The 17,839-nt window shown below is 39.2% G+C and overlaps 1 protein-coding gene across 9 annotated transcripts in view; it reads left to right on the top strand.

Moving 5' to 3' along the window:
- The window catches only part of LRRC8B (leucine rich repeat containing 8 VRAC subunit B), an 85,173-nt gene that overhangs the window by 47,740 nt on the left and 19,594 nt on the right, over positions 1 to 17,839 (top strand). For all 9 annotated transcript variants that reach the window (XM_051856268.2, XM_017346108.3, XM_051856267.2 and 6 more), the window contains one exon: positions 12,388 to 12,484. The gene's annotated coding sequence lies outside the window, so the exon portion shown is untranslated. The remainder of the gene's footprint in view (positions 1 to 12,387; positions 12,485 to 17,839) is intronic.

Here is a 17,839-nt window from a genome sequence, read left to right as displayed (position 1 = left end):
GTCCATATCTGTATTTTCTCAATTTTTGTTTAAGGCAGCATTTTTACTGCATGGAATCAGTTTGCTAGGTCTCTAAGTGAAAAATGACCACAATTTCCTTGAGCTGACAAGTCAGAAGTAAACAAGTCCTACAGATTCTTCTTCTGTTAACTGTGGAAGATTGATCTTAAGTTAGCTCCACAGTGGAGCTTTGGACTTTGGTGAGTGATGAATTTGTACAAAATAGCACAATTGTCTAGTTTGTGCACACACTATATGCCTTTGAAGTATCAACCATCTCTGAACATGTAGTCCAGATGAATCAGTGGTGAGGACAGTGAATCCGTTACCTACCTTATCTTGAATACCCTTTTAACAGATAGAGGTAAAGATCCTGTGATCTCTTGAGTATATCCATGTTCCCATACCAACTGACTGAGTTGCCTCTGCATTTTTAGCTGGTAACAGATGTTGCCTCTCCTCTACTTGGTCCCCTTCCCTCAGTGGCTTTTTCATCACTCCTGGACTACGCAAACTTTTTTTTTTATTTAATGTGAATTTACAAAGTGCAACTTTTGTGTTGTTGTGGCTTCCCACCACCACCTCCCTCCCTCCCTCCCCTCTCCCACTCCCTCGCCCATCCCATCCCGCCCTTCATCGAGTTTCATTTTCAATCACCTTCATATACAGAAGATCAACTTAGTGCACACTAAGCAAGGATTTCAACAGGCTGCACTCACACAACCGCACAAGGTATAGGGCATTGTTCAACTATTAGTGTTGTCTTTAAGTTTCATAGTAAAACACATTAAGGACAGAGATCCTACGTGGGGAGCATGTACCCAGTGACTCCCGTTGTTAATTTAACAATTGGCACTCTTATTTATGACGTCAGCAATCACCCGAGGCTCTTGCCATGAGCTGTCTAGGCTATGGAAGTCCCTCTATGCAAACTGTTTATCCTTGCTAAAGGCCTCTGTCACTCTTCACCTTTCCCATGCTCATGACATTCTAGCCAGAGTGGCTACCTTTCTGACCCTAACCCATCCTAGACTTGTTGCTCCTTCTGTCTGGAGTGTTCCCCAATGTGGTCCCGTGCCTGGCTCCATTTAGATCATTCTAATTGTAGACCTTCTAAGCACGCTGTCCCTGACTGCCCACTCTACAGCATCCTGTGCTCTTCATTGTTTTTCTGATTGTACTGTGCTTTTAGTCTTGGCCATTGTTTCTCTTCCCTCACTGCTCAGTGAAGTCCGTGAGAGCAGAGATCTCATCTAGTTTCCACACCTGGATTTCCTTAACACTTATAGCTTCTCCTGACACATAGTAGGCATCCTGAACATTTGTTGTATGAATGGACTAGAATTCTGACGTCTTTAATGAAGGCTGCTGTTCAGTAATATTTCACCCATTCTCTCTGGACATTTTGCTTGTATAGAACCAAGTGAAGTATTTATTAGGCTTAGTCCAACATCCCTCTCATTTGAGCACTGAGATGATGGTGCACCTTTCTACTCTGCATGTTTTCTCCATCCAGCAGGGTTGTGATTCTGGGAAAGCAAAAACAAAGCCTCGTGTTTCCTTAGTGTGCCTTGGTGGTGCCTTGTCTCCATAACTGAGTGCATATGAATATTACCTTTAGAGGAAGGAGTACCTTTAATGGCTCAATCATGTTTTTATGTATTTATAGAGATCGCTGTTTTGTCTTTTCCAGAGCTAAAATAACTTTCCAAATTATAACATATTTTTAAAAGAACTATAACATAGAAATAAATGGTCTGGAGTATATTTGCAACTCTGCATTCATTTTATTAGGATGTCCTATTATTAAGGAAATTAGGTGACCAGAATCAATACTGAAAACCTCCTGGTTCTTTTCAAATTAGGAACCGTGAGATTTAAGTCCATCTTCTTTTATGTTATGACCCTAAAGAAGCCACTTAGAGTCCTCTTGACTTCAGTTGCCTTATTTATAAGTAGACATTGGTTTCCATGGAGTCTTCCCAGACGAATAGTCCATGTGATTCTGCCTTTGTGAAAGGCAGGTCACCTGTGGAAGCAAGTGGAATGATGATCTCTGCCGCCCCCGTGTCATTTGAAAGGAGCACATGTGTGACGCACAAGAGACTGCAGTGACATGGCTTTGGCTTGCTTTATTGTGGCTTTCTATTGTGGGGGTGGGGATGACCTGGAGATTATTGTTTAATCAATAAAATGTGGAGGAAAAGGATCTGAGGTTGCCTTCTGTTGTTTATACTTCATCTCCAAGAATTATCTAGGCTCTGGTGTCAGTATTACAGTAATGTGGCTGCAACTCCTCTCATTTTAAGTGCATTTTAGATAATATGGTGGCTTTTTAAAAGCACCTAAGAATTGAAGTGTGTTTGTCTAAAAGGACAATTACCATCTAAGCCAAATATATAATGTACTCTAGAACCACTCAAAATAAGGAAGCATTGAAGCAACCCTGCTTAAAGTTCAAGACAATCCAGGTATCCTTAGGATTTCTAGAGCTGTCCCCATAGTTTTCATTCATTAAATAACTTTGAATTTACTTTTCTTTATATGCATGTGTTTAATTTCATCAGTTCATTGACTTTGTCCTGGGGTTTCAGATGGCTAGGGGAGTTTTCCTGACATTTGTTTGTAATTGGCTCACAGAGCAGTCAGCATCTGTGGGTCAGCAGCTGCAGAGTGGCACGTGTGTGTCCCTGGCCTCATTTGCTTTCTCTGCATTATCTGATCACAGAGTGAGCAGGGTATCAAACCCTGGTTGCTATGCCCACGAAGCACTGTGCTGTCCCTTCCTCACAGACCCTGCTTCTCCATCCTCTTTTCTGCATCCTTGAATGATATTTCATATCAAAGCTTAGATTCTGTTCTCCACTCACTAAATTCTGTCTGTCAAAGAATTCATCTCTAGGACACCTGAAAGCTCATGACTTCCTGGGGTACCTTAAAGATGGCTCCAGCAACTCCCTCCAGCAAGAAAAGCATCACTTTTTCCTCTTTTTGAATCCGGCTGTCCCCATTGCCTTTTCTGACCAACTGGATGTGGCAGAATTGGAATGGAATCATTTCAAAGGCTCTGGGCCTTAAGAGATTTGTAGCTTTTGCTTTTGTGTGCTTGAGACATGACTTTGTGGAAATTATCCGCCTTGTTGTGAGGCAGCCTCAACAGCATGTGAAGGATTGACAAGGCCTTGGTCAACAGTCCAACCAGGGTGGACTTCGGTCAGCAGCCAGCCCAAGTGCCAGCCCCGTGATTAGGACACTTCAGAGCGTCCAGCCATCCCAGCGTTCCAGCCAAGACCATGTGGAACAGAAAGTTTTGGTGTGATTTGTTAACACAGAATGAAGAACCAAAGCCAAAAATTAGTACTTGGAAATGCAACGTTACGATAACAAAACATTTGGCATTGATTTGAGAGGTAGTGGCAGTGAAGGCCTGAAGGGCAGTAAGAACACTACTGATGGTGGTGGAAGGCGTGAGGAAATTGCTGTTGGAGCAAGTAACAGGGGCTGTATCTGTTTTGTATTGACAGAAAAATAGGCAAAGACCATTACCTGTAGTAACACAGATGTAGGAAATGAACCTAGTGAACTTGTGAATTCAGCTTGGGAGATTTTCCAGCAGAATCCTAGAAGTATCAATTAACTCTTTTTTTTTTAACCACCTGTGACCAAAGTAGTGCAAGAAATAGATGAATTAAAAGGAAGCAGAATTCAGAGGAAATATTTCCAAACTAGAATTTTCTAGAGCCATAAATATAACTTCTTATTCTCTGCTTCTCTACCCAGCCAAAGGTACACAAATAAATACCTCAGGTCCAAAGATCATACCCCCAGCACTACTGGCAGTGAAACTTGGTCTCAAGGTAAAAATCAAAGCAGGGGCACACCATAAGACACAAAACTGCAAGAAGACTTAAGGAAGTGCTTCCCTGATCCACTTACTCTGCTACATGGAAGGGCTCCCAAGGATCTCCACAGTGTTGTCCCAAAACAACCTGGTCCTGTTTTAGATGACATGATCCTGGATTTCAAGCCTGAATTTGATGCTATAGTAGGGTGAAATCTGAGAGTAGCCTAGGAGAGGGATGGTATACTTTCCAGGTAGAATAAAGGTGAGTCCTCTGTAGCCAGACAATGTACAGTGGTGGATTAAGCAAAGCAACAAAATCTTTGCTACTCTCGCCATTGAGTGGTGGAATCTCCTTGGCCCTGTGGCTTCTTTGACTCATAGATTTAAAAAAAATATTTTAGTTATTTGAAAGACAGAGTTATGGAGAGAGGTAAGGCCAGAGAGAGAGAAAGAGGTCCTTCATCCGCTGGTTCACTCCCCAAATGACCACAGTGGCCAGAAAACTGAGCTGATCCGAAGCCGGGAGCCAGGAGCTTCTTCCAGATCTCCCACATGGGTGCAGGGGCCCAAGCTTCATTCCCAGGCCATAGCAGAGAGCTGGATCAGAAGTGGAGCAACTGGGACTCAAACTAGCATCCATATGGGATGCCAGCACTGCAGACTGGGGCTTAACCTGCTGCACCATGGCACTGGCCCCTTGACCCATAGATTTTGAGTGGATGTGGCACTGTGTAGCTTCAAGAGCTGTGCCTTCTTGGAAGTACAGCTTACAATTTTATGTTTGGAAAATGCCATCTTAGAACCAGGCCATGGGACCAGCATTGTGGTATAGCAAGTTAAACTGCCACCTGCAACATCAGCATCTCATATGGGCCCTGGTTTGTGTCCTGGCTGCTCCACTTTCGATCCAGTTTCTTTCTAATGTGCCTGGGAAAGCATCAGAAGGTGACCCAAGTGCTTGAGCCCCTGCATCCACTGGGAGACCCAGATGAAGCTCCTGGCTGCTAGCTCCTGGCTTTCTCCTGCCTCAGCTGTGGCTGTTGCAGCTATTTGGGGAGTGAAACAGTCAATGGAAGATATCTTTGTTCATCCTTCTCTCTTTCTAACTCTGCCACTCAAATAAATGCATCTTAGGAAAAAAAAAAAAAAAAGGGAATCCATCCAACATGCTATATGAGGATAGTGAAACTGAAAGAGCCACATGGAGTCTCACATGAAGGAGTTACCAGCCAGCAATTATGATGACTGAGGACATTTTGGACTTTCCAGCTATTTTTGTATGAGCCAATACCATGAAGAATCTCAAGAAATCAAGCCTGATTTTTATTAAGCAATTAAGGTTTGGAATACATAGAACGGTTAGTCAAAATCCTTCAATATTATGCTGCTGGAGTCTAGCCTCCTCCTGGGAAAGACTCTTAACCACCATGAATAAACTCTGCCTAAACATATGAGCTTTTCTTTTTAATGCCTCTTGCATTTTTATGCATTGACATTTATTGTACACCAAGTTTTGTAAATTTTGTAAGATATTTTAATCTCATGGGGTCAAAATCTGAATCCATTTTACTCCTGCTTCTAGAATTTTAATTTACAGTGACTATTTCACTTTGCTTTCTTCTCAAACATAGTACAAAATTTACCCTTATTGTTTCTCCCCCACATGATAACAATAGCCTTTCTACGGGCCCCTTTGTTTCTAATTCTTCCTCTAAATCTACAGCCCAGTGACTCAATGATTCATGGCTTCACATATTTGAATCTGTGGCTGGAGGGGGAGGGTGGGTTCATGGCTAGATGGTGGCCATTACTTTGTAGTCTATGAAGAAGGAAGAGCACCCAGACATACTTTGCGACTTCAAAAAAGACTTTAAAAAGATAAGCACTTTTCCCAGATGGATTGTTCCCTAAAGAGAGAACTCAAAAGAGTTAAATTGAAATTTCAGTTAGATACGTGTTTTACCCAAGAAATATCTTGAATAGGAAGTAAAGATTTTGAAGGGATTTATGCAAGCCAAAGATGGACACAACAAAATGAGAAGCTTATGGACCAATATTCCTGATGAATTTGGCTACAGAAATCCTTACAAAATACTAGCAAATAAAATCCAAAACACATTGAAAAGATCATTCACCTTGAGCAAGGGAGATTTATCCCAGGTGTATGAAGAAGGTTCAACATATGCAAATCAATAAACAGGATACAGCACTACAGAGTGGGGGGGGGCGACATGATCATCTCAATAGATGCAGAAGGGGCACTCATGAAATTCAACACCCTTCATGATAAAAGCAAGCAAACAACTCTGAGCAAATTAGAGGGAACAACCTTCAATAAAGTTCATCTGAGGATCTTCAAAAGGTTCATGGAAATGTGTAATATGAACAAAACATGGATTTCAAAATTTTCGCACCAAAATCGACCATCTTTTAATACCATTTTCCACAAATTTTTGCAGCACTCCCATATCCCTGTGTATAACAAGCCCATAGCTGACATCATATCAAATGGAAGGAAAGCTGAAAGCTTTCTAAGATCTGGAAAAGACAAGGATGCCCACTTTCACCACTTTTATTCAACATGCTGCTATGAGTCCTAGCCACAACAAGCAGATAATAAGAAAGAAAAGGCATCCAAACTGGAAAAGAAGAAGTCAGATTGTTAGTGTTTGAAGGTGACATGATCTTATGTTTAGAAAGTTTATTAGAATTAATAAACTAATAGAGCAAAGTTACAATATACAAAATCAACAAACAAGATTAGTAGCATTGTTAAACAGAAGAGCAAATTATCTGAAAGAAATCATGAAAGCAATCCAATTTACAATAGCTCTGAAAAATATAAAATACCTTGGAATCAATTTAACCAAAGGAGTGAAAGATCTCTTCAATGAAATCTATAAAACTGATGGAAAAATTAAAACATACAAAAATGAAAGCTATCCCATATTCACAGAAGAATGAATATCATTAAAATGTTTCTGTTACTCAGAACAATATACATTATCCAGTGCATACCTATCAAGATATCAATGACATTCTTCACAGAACTAGAAAAAGCAATCCTAAACTTAGTATAGTAAGACAATCTTGAGCAAAAAGAACAAAGCAGGAAACAATATACTACTTGACTTAAAAATATACTACAAACCTTCAGTGATCAAAATAGCATGGTATTGGTGGGCACGCACACACACACACACACACAGACACATAAACAAATAGAATAGAAAGTCTATACATAAACCCAGGCATTAACAACCATCTTATCTTCAATGAAGGTACTAAGACCATATGTTGGAAAAAAGCCTGTTCAATGAACAGTGCTGAGGGGGTGGGGCGATGCTCTGTCATAGTCAGCTAAATCCTCCACCTGCAGCACTGGCATCCCATTTGGGTGCCAGTTGGAGTCCTGGCTGCTCCTCTTCCGATCCAGCTCCCTGCTATGGCCTGGGAAAGCATTAGAAGATGGCCCAAGTACTTGGGCCCCTGCTCCTGGCTCCTGGCTTTGGATCAATCCAACTCCAGCCATTGCGGCCATTTGAGAAGTGAGCCAGTGGATGGAAGACCTTTTTCTCTGACTCTCCCTCTCTGTATCTGTAACTCTACCCCTCAAATAAATAAATAAAAATCTTAAGAAGTGTGCTGGGAAAAGTGGATACCTACATGCAAAGGAATGAAATTTGATCCCTCTCTCTCACCATTTATAAAAATCAAATCAAAATGTATTCAAAACTTAAATGTATGACCTGAAATTATGAAATTACTTTTAAGAAAACATACAGAAACACTTTAGGACATTGGAGTCAGCAATAATTTTTTTAAAGACCACAAAACACAGGCAGCAAAAGCAAAATAAATAGAGATAAATGGAATTAAATAAGGTAAAAACTTCAGCAGAACAAAGGAAAGATTCAACAGACTGAAGAGACAACCTACAAAATGGGAGAAATCATGTGCAAACTATACAGTTATATATATATATATATATATATACGCACACACAGTTATATATATATATCCCAGTTATATAAGGGATTCAAATAATTCTGTAGCAATAATAACAATCTGATTCTAAAATGGCAAACAAACCTAAATAGACATTGCCAAAATGAAGACATACAGATGGCCAACAGGTAGGTGAAAAAATGATCAGCATCACTAGTCATCAGGGAAATGCAAATCAAAACCACAGTAAAACATCTCTTCACTCTGATTAGAATGGCTACCATCAAAGTTACAAAACAAGTGCTGGTGAGGATGTATAAAAACAGAAACCCTTAGACTCCACTGATGGCAATATAAGTTATACATCTATATGGAAAACAGTCTGGAAATTCGTTAAAAAATTAAAAATGGAACTACAATATGATCAAATAATCTCTCATAAGTATCTATCCAAAGGAAAATGAAATCCATATGTTAAGTATATATCTAGGGGACAGCACTGTGGCTCAGTGGGTTAATGCCCTGGGCTGAAGCGCCAGCATCCTGTATGGGCACTGGTTCAAGACATGGCTGCTTCACTTCCGATCCAGCTCTTTGCTATGGTCTGGGAAAGCAGTAGAGGATGGGCCAAGTCCTTGGGCCCCTGCACCTGTGTGGGAGACCCAGCGGAAGCTCCTGGCTCTTGGCTTCGGATTGGCATGGCTCTGCCATTGTGACCAATTGAGGAGTGAACCATCGGATGGAAGGCCTCTCTCTCACACTCGCTCTCTCCCTCTCTTCTCTCTGTGTAACTCTTGACTTTCAAATAAATAAATCTTTAATATATATACATATACATATACAAAGGAAAATGAAATTGGCATGTTAAAGAGACAACTATACTTCCACATTTATAGTAGCACTATTCAAAATAGTCACCTAAGTATTTTTCAGTGGGTGAATAGAGGAAAAAAATGTGGTATGTATACACAATGGAATACAATCCAGCCATAAAAAGGGATGAAATACTGTCATTTATGACAGCATGGATGGAACTAGAAGTCGTTTTGTTAAGTGGAAATAGGTCAGCATGTAAAGACCAGTAACACATGATCTCATTCAAATGTGGAATCTAAAAATGATGATTCTCGTAGAGGTTAAGAGTAGACAAGAGGTTATCAAAGGGTGGGGAGAGTAAGGAGTAGCAATGGAGAAAGTTTGATGAACAATTAAGTCATAGTTAGAAGTGAGAAGTTCTAGGCCAGCGCTGTGGCGTAGTGGGTAAAGTTGCCGCCTGCAGTGCTGGCATCCCATATAGGTACCAGTTCGAGTCCTGGCTGCTCCTCTTCTGATGCAGCTTTCTGCTATGGGAAAGCAGTAGAAGATGGCCCTAGCATTTGAGCCCCTGCATATATATGGGAGACCTGGAAGAAGCTGCAGGCTCCTGGCTTCAGATCTGCCCAGCTGCAGCCGTTGCGACCATTTGGAGAGTGAACCAGTGGAAGGAAGACCTCTCTCTTTCTACCTCTGCCTCTCTGTAACTCTGCCATTCAAATAAATACATAAATTTTTTTTAAAAGTGGCATCCCATAAATATATACAATTGTTATATGTCAATTTACAAATAAAATAAATAAAAATGACAGTGGAGAACAGCCTCCATTGTGGATTATTAGCTTGGGGTCAGAGACAGTTCGTTGAAGCAGCATCCAGTTCTCAGTGGATAATGACTCTGAATACCATCAGATCATGATTGTTTATTTTCTCACTGGCTTTTTTGGAAATGCTTTCAAAGGAAATACTGAGAAATCAGGATGCCAGACTTGAGTGTTGTTCCAGTTTAGAGACTTTGGAAGGAGAGTGTCAAGTGAATTCATGTGCTTGAAAAGCTCTCATGACTTCATAATGAGGTTTAAAAGCTAAAAGAATGAGAGTGGAAGCATTAAAATTGTTTACTCTTAATGTCATTTCTTTGAACTAATTTAGTGCATTTGTATATTAGAAATAGAGATTTCATTTGGATTGACTCTTCATTGTTTGCTAAAAGATAGTCTTGAAAAAAACACCCTGCACACATAAACAGTATTAAATGGCCTTTATGGCAAAGGACAATCATGCCCTAACTCCAGCTAATCACTTCAGTTTGGAAAATTAGCATGTGACATACAGGAATGTTTCACACTTTTCAGATATCTTTAAATCCAGATGTTATTTACTAAATATCAGTTCTTAGTAGAAAATATTTAATAGGAAAAATGTTTAGCTGGGAAAGTAGATTCAATGATATGCAGCTGAAGACTTGACACAAAGCTGCATCTGTGTTTTTCAGAAGATTATAAGAGAACCCAGTTATAACGCAGATGTCAGGGTGAATTAGGAAAGAGAGCTAAAGTGCTTTTTCTTCAGATTCGCGAGAACCAAGGCTGTGGGATAGTTCATTGGATTGACTGAGACCTGTGTTCTGCTGTGGACGTGGTTGGGTTTGAGTTTTAGGACCTATGTTCTGGTTGTAACTTTTTTCTTGTCACTTTTGCCACCTTGGGCAAGGTAAGTTCTCTGGGCCTGTGTTATTCTCCGTGTTTATAATATGAAAAAAGTAAAAGAGCTTGATCTAGTTGTGAAACAAATTAATATAACAAACACGCTTTGAAAGTAGAAAAACAGATATTAGACTAATATATTTTTCTTTGTTCTCTCTTTACTGACAAGAAACTCATCAAAGGAAACCTGAACTAGGTGACTAATGTTTGTAATTTTTAGAAAGGCAAACAGGAAGCATTCTTTACAACTAATTTCCACTTAGAATGAATATGGCAAACTTGTTTTTGCTTGTGGTCCCCTGGCAGATTTAGTTCCTAATAATTTCTCATTATTCTATTTTAAGATAGCACTGTTAGTTGGAGTTTGATGTCTTGCTTCCTACATTGAGATACTATTTTTAAAGTAGAAAATGTAGGGATGGGTGTTGTGGCATAGCAGGTTAAGCTGCTGCTTGGGACTCCCTCTTCTGAGTACTAATGAGTCCCAGCAATTCTGCTTCTGATCCAGCTCCCTGCTAGTGTGCCTGGGAAGGCAGCAGATGATAGGCCATAGCCCAAGTACCCAGGCCCCTACCCACCCCACCTGGGTGGAGTTCCAGGCTCCTGGCTTTGGTCTGGTCCAGTCCCAGCGCTTGCAGGCATTTGGGGAGTAAATCAACAGATGGAAGATAACTCTCTCCCTTCCCCTCCCACCCTCCCTCACTCATTCATTCTCACTCACTCAGTCTATCTTTCTTTGCCTTTCGAATAAATAAATCTTTTTAAAAATAAAGTTGATTTGGAAATCTTTATTTAATATATGCTAAATTGATCTTCTGTATATAAAGATAATTGAAAATTAATCTTGATGTGAATGGAAGGGGAGAGGGAGTGGGAGAGGGGAGTGTTGTGGGTGGGAGGGAAGTTATGGGGGGGGGGGGGAGCTATTGTAATCCATAGCTGTACTTTGGAAATTTATGTTCATAAAATAAAAATAAAGTTGAAAATGTGTCATTTAAAGAAAAATAAAATAATCATCATGATTCAGCACTCTGGAATTATATAAGAAATTCTTCTCTGGCATGTTTTAGATGCAGTGCTATGAAACAATATGTAAATTCTTTCACATATCAAGTATCTTTATCATGGCTACTGTGTAGAGATGCAGTCATGTATTTTGTACACACTCTAGTGGTTTCCATCTTGTGAGCCAGTATACAGCTAGGTTGTCATACATGCTAACTTTGTAACTTCAAAAATATTGTATAGTAACTAATGACAAAGCAGGCTTTACTTTGGTTGAAAAGCTCAAAAACTTTGTGACATGCCCCCAAAAATGAAAAACAAGGATTGCTATCCCCAGAACAATTATAAAAGCCTACCTAGCAACTTTTTTGAGGTTCTGTAGCCACTAAACTTCACATTCAGTATAAAAATATTCTAGCATTTAAGAATTTTCTTACAATCTAAACTTAATATACAATACATGTAATTCAACTATCACAAATTATTAAACTAGGTGCTGAGAATGGCTTTTATTAATCTACAAAGTAAAAAATCTAATATAAATTTAATTTCAAGCAATTTCAGTAATTATTTAATTACATCTGAAAAAGTATGTTAATTTGTACCTTTTTCTAATGAAATTGGTAGGCTGAATTTTAAGGATGCTGAGGCTTCTTTAGAATGTGGTGGTTTTAAATAAGGGTAGAGAAATTACATGATTTGATGATAAATGCAAATAAGACCATCTGTGTATGAGGTCTGAGTGAGAGAAATTAACATATGTAAACTACTTGGGAAAAGCCAAGTGTTATAGATACAGAATTTTAAAATGTTACATCTAAGTTTCTACAGAACCTTCTTTGTAATTGAAAGGAAGTTCAAGGAATGAGTATGGCCTGATAGGTGTGGACAGGGTCCTATATATACATGTATAGCTTGACCAGAATGTGCCCCAGTATGAAAAGCCAACTGACTTAGGAATATCTACCTGACATATCGTGTCATGATTGAGAGGGTCTGAAGACAGAATGTCTATTATTGTTTTTGGATGAATGAGCATAGTTGCTTCAAGATATTTATGCTTTCTCACAGAATGAAGAAAAACACAGAGATGGTGTGTCTAAGAAACTTCAAAAGGTGTCGACCTCCTGATTGAAGCATAGCTGATTTGATTCATTTTTTCATTATAGTAAGTATAAAACTTTACATTGTTTAAGTCAGTGTTGACCTGTATTCTTTGTTGAATACATCTTTACTCTCTTGTCAGAAATCCTTATCATTGTTAAAACTGCTTGTGTTTTCATTCTTCTACAATTATAGTAACATATTTTAAATGAATTTAACTCTTGGGACCTTTGAGAGGACAAACAAAACCCTAACATTAGATCTGGAAGAGCCTTTACAGATGATGGTTCACTGGCTATCGACTACAAGGTATTTTATTTAGACCTTGCTAGTGAAAGGGAGCTAAACTGTTTCAGAGAGCAACCAGGTATATGATGTTCTACCAACAGGCTGAATCAAAATATGACTTGCTAATACTTCTACCCACCTACTTTTGCCTCTGGACCAAATCCATGTATTCTTTCATCCATGGGTGGTTGTGCAAAAATGTAAAGATGGACTGTCAGCTTCCACTTGTCATAACTTGCCTCACCTGAATATAATTAATTCCCTATGTTCTTCTGTAGGAAATGGTTTATAAAGGATTGACTCTGATTATTTTGTTGCCTGTTTTATCTTTTTTATTTATTTACTTATTTTTCCCAAAGAAACCTTTTATTTAGTGAATACAAATTTCATAAGTACAACTTTAGGAATATAGTTATTCTTCCCACTATACCCATCCTCCCACTCACACTCCTACCCCTCCCTCTCCTCCCTCTCCCCTTCCTAGTCCCATGCTCCATTAAGATTCATTTTCAATTAACTTTATACACAGAAGATCAACCCTATACTAAGTAAAGATTTCAACAATTTGCACACACACACAAAAAAACTGTTTGAGAACAAGTTTTGCCGTTGACTCATAGTACAACTCATTGAGGGCAGAAGTCCTGCATGGGAAGTAAGGGCACAGTGAATCCTGTTGTTAATTTAACAATTAACACTCTTATGTATGACATCAGTGATCACCTGAGGCTCTTGACATGAGCTGCCTCAGCTATGGGAGCCTTTTGAATCCACAAACCCCATCATTATTTAGACAATGCCATAAGCAAAGTGGAAGTTCTCTCCTCCCTTCAGAGCAAAGTACATCCTTATTTGATGGCCACTACTTCTTTCCACTGGGGTCTCACTCATAGAGATCCTTCATGTAGAACATTTGTTGCCACAGTATCTTGACTTTCCATGCCCAAAATACTCTCATGGGCTTTTCAGCCAGACCAGGAAGCCTTAAAGACTGATTCTGAGGTCAGAGTGCTACTTAAAGTGATTATCATTCTATGAGTATGCTGTGTGGATGTTTCCCATGTTGGAACAGTCTCTCATTTTTAATTCTATCTATTATTATTACCAGATACTTGATCCTATTTATATGATCACTTTAACATTTACAATAGTATTTTTGCCATCCAGCGTAATGGGTTTTGGGGTCCATGGCAAGTTATTAAACTGTACCCTTGGGAGTAAGTCCATAGGAATGTACATAGAACTATACAGCTTTACAGTTACAAAGTTCCTCCTCCATCTCTTATTCCCGCTCTTATTTTTTAATGAGATCCATCCTCAATTGACTTTATACACATATGATTATGTTAAGTAAGAGTTCAACAAATATTATGAAGAAAAAAATTTTTTAAAAAAGAACTGTTCCTTGACAGTCAAGACAAGGGCAGCTCAAGTCATCCCTTCTCAAAGTGTCAATTTCACTTCTACAGATTTCATTTTAAGTGCTCTATTAGTTCTCACAGATCAGGGAGAACATAGGTATTTGTCCCTTTGGGATTAGCTTATTTCACTGAGTATGATGTTTTCCAGATTCATCTATTTTGTTACAAATGAACAGATTTCATTTTTTTTAATCATTGTGTAGTATTCCCTAGTGTACCTAACCCATAATTTCCTTATACAGTCTTCAGTTGACAGGCATTTAGGTTGATTCCATGTCTTAGCTATTGTGAATTGAGCTGCAGTAAACATGGGGATGCAGATAACTCTTTTATTTACTGATTTCATTTACCTTGGGTAAATTCCTAGGAGTAGGATGGCTGGGTCATAGGGTAGGTCTATATTCAGATTTCTGCGGCATCTCCACACTGTCTTCCATAGTAGCTTTATCAGTTTACATTCCCAACAGTGGATTAGGGTACTTTTTTCCCCACATCCTCACCAGTATTTGTTTGTTGATTTCTGTATGAGAGCCATTCTAACTGGGATGAGGTGAAACCTTATTGTGGTTTTGATTTGCATTTCACTAACGGCTAGTGATCCTGAACATTTTTTCATGTGTCTGTTGGCCATTTGGATTTCCTCTTTTGAAAAATGTCTGTTTAAGTCCTTGGCTCATACATCATTAGCCCAACTAACCAAAAAAAAGGAGAGAGAAGACCCAAATCAATAAAATTAGAGATGAAAAAGGAAATGTAACAATAGACACCACAGAAATAAAAAAAATTCATTAGAAATTACTATAAAGAACTATATGCCAACAACCTGGGAAACTTAGAAAAAATGGATAGATTCCTGGACGTATACAACTTAACTAAATTGAGCCATGAGGACATAAAAAACCTAAACAGACCCATAACTAAGACAGAAATTGAACTTCAGGAACTCCTAGAACCTGTATGTTGGGCCGTTTGCTAGTATCCTTTAGATTACCAATAGTGTTTTTTTAATTTTCTGATTTCCTTTTCCTGTTTTTGGTCTGACTGTATGATTCCCTATGCTTTGTCTTCTAAGTTGGATATTCTTTCTTCTGCTTCACTGATTCTGTTGTTAAGGCTTTCCATTGCATTTTTATTTATTCTATTGAATTCTTCATTTCATTTTGATTTATCTTTAAGATTTCAATTTAATGAGAGAAATTTTCTTTCATGTCATGTACAAATTTCAGTAGTTCATGCATTTGCTTCTGATTACTTCTATGTAATCATCAATTTTTTGAATTCTATTTCTGGCATTTCTTCAATCTCATCTTCACAATCTAGTATTGATGTGTTGTGTTCTTTTGGGGGGTGTCATGTTGTCTTCCTTATTCTTGTTTCTTGAATTGGTGCATTTCTTATTTGGCATTTGTGAAGATACTCATTGGTTTCTTTTATCTTTTATCTTTGTACTATTTCTCTGTAGATTATGGAATATCTGCTTTCAGTGAATATCTAGAGACATGTAGTGGGTGCGGCCAAGAGCTCTGTTCAGTTCTCCAAGGTGAAGGGTATGTCTAAGATAACACACCAAGGTTTGGTGTGGTAAATCGCCTTTTTTTTTTCCAGAGGGGAGGTTCAGTCTATTCAGCTGAGCTCTTCTCAAAGGAGACCAGTGCCTGAGCACCAGCCCCAGTGGGTATAATATTCATCTGCTCTGCAACAAGTATCACACAAAGGATCTGTGCAGTCCTCAGTGTAAGCTCAGATTCCCTAGCAACATCCCTCACCAGGTAACCAGGGTGCCCTGAGCATGTGGAGTCTCCCACAGTGATTGCCCAAAGTCCCAGCCACAGCATGAGTCCTCCCACACAGCCTGTTTTTTCACAGTCCCGGTTTACAAGCCTGCTACAGTCACAAGCACCCAGCCCCCTGTTAGTTATCCCCACTAGAGTCAGGAGTCTCTAGTCAGCTGGTTTCTGGACATGGACATGAGCTGGCACAGCTGTTACATATGTCCGAAATGGCACCCGATCTGTTGGCTTGTTACAGGACACTGTTGCAGGGTGACTAGGGAGAGAGAAATGTGCCCCTCCTTTTTTTTTTTCCTCCTCTAGTTTGGCAGGCACACTGTCCCCCATGGGGCTCCAAACTGGGTTCCCTCTAGGCTCTTCTGCAGCTTTATCTCCCGTGGCTTGAGCTGCTGCATTCTGGTCTCACCTTGCTCTCCAACGCTGGTCAGGAAGCTGTTGGCTGCTGGAGTCCTGAGTTGTTGGTGTCCACGCCCTCCACATAGATTCACTGTGTCCCTCTAATTTGCATAGAGTTTCCTCTGCCATTTTCTCCCTAACTTCCCTGAGACTGCACTCTCTCCACTTTTTTTAAACTATCTTCTCCTAGACTAAAGCAGTAAGCTCCCTCCCTACTCCACCATCCTAGAGGCCTCAGTCACTTGTTTTGTCTTTAAACCCTAACTTCACACTGGATCCCAGAGGTGATCTCACCAGGCAGATACAGAAAGACTGTTGCCCCTTTATCTGTATTAACCTATTAATATGGCCAAGGATTACAATCCCTACCGCAGCATAATAGATGTCACATGGTTAGGTGGAAGTATGCATGAGTAACAACAAAAATTCATAGACAGTTTACATGTTCTTTTATCCAGCATTGTTTTCTGCCATACCCCCTGCCACTTCGTGTTTATAGTATTTTTGGGTCTAAGTCCAGGACTTTCTATTTGTCTCGTGTAATCCTCTTGTTTTTGGTTTTTGTCTTGCTTTGACACACAATTATGGTTAACCACAGTGGGGGCAAGGCAGAATGGGAGAAATTGAGAGTTAGAAATAGATCTACTGTGCTAGAGTAATGGCAGGAAGCCCTGAAGAGTTAGATAATCAAGCCACAAGTCCTAGGAGGAAGTTGAATCCATATAAAATGGTATGATGCCCAAAAAGGATACAGACAGAAAGTGGTGCTCTGGTCCAGCAATTAAAATCAGTGTGCATGGGATGCCCTGACAGGTGAGAAAGCATGATGGCATAGAGTTCAAGGTCAGGAATATGTTGAACATGACCAGCAAAAGAGAGAAACTTGTTATCAGGAAATAGGACCTCTACAGTGCATTCTAGAGCTCAAGAAAGGATATCAGAATTAATGATGGCAAAACAGGCTTCCTTGGGGTACAACCAGTATTAGGGTATCCATAGAGCAGCAACTCAGGCCCAGGAAAGATGAGAAAAATTTCCAACTCAAGAGAGTCCAGAAGGAGTCCTTGTTGTGGTGAGAGTTAGATTACCAGCATGGGTGACCATACTACCATGATTACTTTTTCCTCTTGTACTTACAAAGATGGTTCATAAGATCCAAAATATTTCTTTTTATCTTATTCTGCCACACTATAGAGGGTCTAGATTTTTTTCTAATGAACAATTTGTTAAATAATTGTATGTATAAATAAACATAGAAATTCTCGGGAGTTTTATCTGAACAACTTTAAATATGAAAATATAATATCCATACTTTTTTTGAACATTATTTTTGAAGACAAAAATAATTTAGTAGTAGAGTATACTCTACTATATAGCACTTTGCCATCACACCATTAAACATGGGAGGGTTTCCCCCATGATAAGAGTATTTTGCCAAGGATTTTTCTTCCCTCTCTCTCTTTAAGCCATTGTTGTTGTTTCCCAACTTCTAAATACATATGCATTTAAGTTACAAAGCAGGAG

This window comes from Oryctolagus cuniculus, chromosome 7 (genome assembly GCF_964237555.1).
Source record: "Oryctolagus cuniculus chromosome 7, mOryCun1.1, whole genome shotgun sequence".
NCBI classification, from domain to species: Eukaryota; Metazoa; Chordata; class Mammalia; order Lagomorpha; family Leporidae; genus Oryctolagus; species Oryctolagus cuniculus.
The sequence above is the reverse complement of the archived record's forward strand: the minus strand, read 5'-3'. Positions and strand labels throughout refer to the sequence as shown.